This window comes from Trichechus manatus, unplaced genomic scaffold (genome assembly GCF_000243295.1).
Source record: "Trichechus manatus latirostris isolate Lorelei unplaced genomic scaffold, TriManLat1.0 scaffold00214, whole genome shotgun sequence".
Taxonomy (NCBI): domain Eukaryota; kingdom Metazoa; phylum Chordata; class Mammalia; order Sirenia; family Trichechidae; genus Trichechus; species Trichechus manatus.
The window spans coordinates 1077224-1079709 of NW_004444150.1; positions in this window are offsets into that span (position 1 = coordinate 1077224).

Here is a 2486-nt window from a genome sequence, read left to right on the forward strand (position 1 = left end):
CTGGTGTGAAAAGTTGGCCTTGGGGGCGGAACAGTAGCTGCGAGGCGGGTGTACTGGCCAGCGTCGGGGGGCGTGGGGGCCGGCTGCCAAAGTTTGCATGGAGGACCCCAAGACCACAGAGGAAGACTCGGTGGCCCCAGAGAGGCACAAAGCGGGGCTGCACCCAGAGTGGGTATTCCTGGCCGTGCTCCCTGAGCTGGGCAGGCTGGAGGGCCAGCTGTGATGCTCAGCTGGGTTGGTCCTGGCCACAGGCTCCTGCCAGCCCTGTCCCACCCCAGAGACGACCCCAGAAGATAAGGGACTGCTGGGGTGTGCAGAGGGCTGGCAGCTGAGCCTGGGGTCAAGGCGTCGGGGCAGAGCAAGTCTGGGTGGGTGTGAAAGAACCACCTAGAGACATCGCTGCTGTTGGAATTCAGGTAACATTGGCCAAATCAAAGCCCAACGAGTGGCTCAGACACATGGCAGATGACTTTGGCATAATCAAATGAGACAAGCTTGCTCGAGCGAGGTGCGCAGGAAAGAAGCCCTACCACTGCAGAATGCCAGGGGATCCTCAATAACAATGGCCCACTGACCCAAGTCCGGCCCGCCAGGCCTCTGTGTCCCCGTTGGAGAGACTTCCAGAGCAGGGAGATGTGGGGTGGGTCCCCAGCTGCAGAAGGAGGTGACAGGGTGACTGCTTCCCCACGGGAGGATGACGAGGTGCTGGTGGTGGTGCTGTGGGGTCCAGGCAAGCCTCCATTGCCCCAGCTTCAGCCACACGGCAGCCGCGGGCCAAGCATTTATGGAGGGAGTGCTGCGAGGGGACGTGTGGGGGTTTTCCCAGGGAGGCAGGAGGGTCCCCCAGCTGGGGGGCCACCGAGGATGCTGGGCAGTGGTGCAAACTGGAGAAGCTCCCTCAGGCCCAGACACTGGGATAGTAGGGATAGTAGGGAAGGCAGCTGCTAAGTGTTTCTACAGAGACTTAGAGGGCAACTGCTTTCTTTAAAACTTTTCATTTTGAGATAGCTGTAGACTCACACGCAGTCGTGAGAAATAGCGCAGAGCAGTCCAGCCTACCCTCTATCTGGTCTGCCCCATTGGCAACATCTCCCATAACTGCTGTGCAAGGTCAGATCGTCCCGTTTTAATGCACTGAGGGGTGCATGTGTGTGCGTGTGTGCATGCATGTGTGCACGTGTGTGCATGTGTATACATGTGTGCATGCATGTGTGCATGTACGTGTGTGTATGTGTATACATGTGTGCATTTGCATATGTGCATGCGTGTGTGTTCAGGTCTATGCATTTTTTGCGTGTGAAGTTTTGTGTGTCCACCACTAGAGTTGACAGAGCACATTCCATCCCCACAAGGATCCCCCCTGGTGCCCTTTCATCACCACCTTCACTTCCCTTGTGCTCCACCGACCCCTGAAACCACTAATCTGTTCTCCATATCCATAATTTTGTCATTTCAAGACTGTCATACAGATGGACTCATATGGAATGCAACCCTGGCCTCCACTTAGCACAATCTCCTGAGACCCACTGCGGTGCGATGGATTGCTTTTATATGGCCTTTCTTGCCGTGGTCTTGTAGCGCCTACCAAATGATTGGGTGGGACTATGCAAATAAGGTGTGTGTGGCCCACCAAGGGGATTGGTCAGCTTAATAATAATACAAATAAAGTGCACGGCACCCTTGTGGGGGTGAGCCATGCAAATAAGTTGTATGGAACCCTAATGAGGGGATTGTTTAATTTTGCAATCCTGCTAGGCTGAAAATGACGAGCCCTGGTGGCGCAGTGGTTAAGAGTTTGGCTGCTAACTGAAAAATAGGCAGTTTGAATCCACCAGCTGCTCCTCAGAAACCCTATGGGGCAGTTCTACTCTTCCTATAGAGTTGCTATGAGTCAGAATCAACTCAGTGGCAGTGGGTTTGGTGTTTGGTTTTAGGCTTAAAATGAGCCATCCCAGAGGTGGAGATGAAGATCTGACTACTATCAAGAAGAAGAGACAAGAGCAGAGTGTGTCCTTTGGACCCAGGATCCCTGCGCTGAGAACCTCTTGGACCCAGCAGAGAAGTAGAGAGTGCTGTGGGAAGGACAGTTGATGTCAGAACTGGTAAAAAGGTTGGAGAGAGGAGGTACGTCTGACTTCCGCCTCAGAGGAATCAGCCTTGGGCTTTTGATCTTGATTCTCCTTCCCCTTGTGAAGTCAGAGGAGGTCAGATGTGCCCGCCACGCCCTTTATACACCGGCCTCGGGGTCACAGGCATCAGCAGTCTGTTCCCTTTGTGCTAAGTCGCCCTCTGGCATGGACGTGCCAGTTTGGTTAGCTGTTCGCCTGCTGAGGGACATTGGGTCACTTCCAGTTCTGGGCTGTTATGAGTAGAGCTACTGTGAATGTTTGTGTGGATGTCTTTGTGTGAACAAAAGTTTTCGTGTTTTTGGGATAAATGCCCAGTGGACAATCTCGTTTACTCCGTAAAACAACCAGAGATTGGCC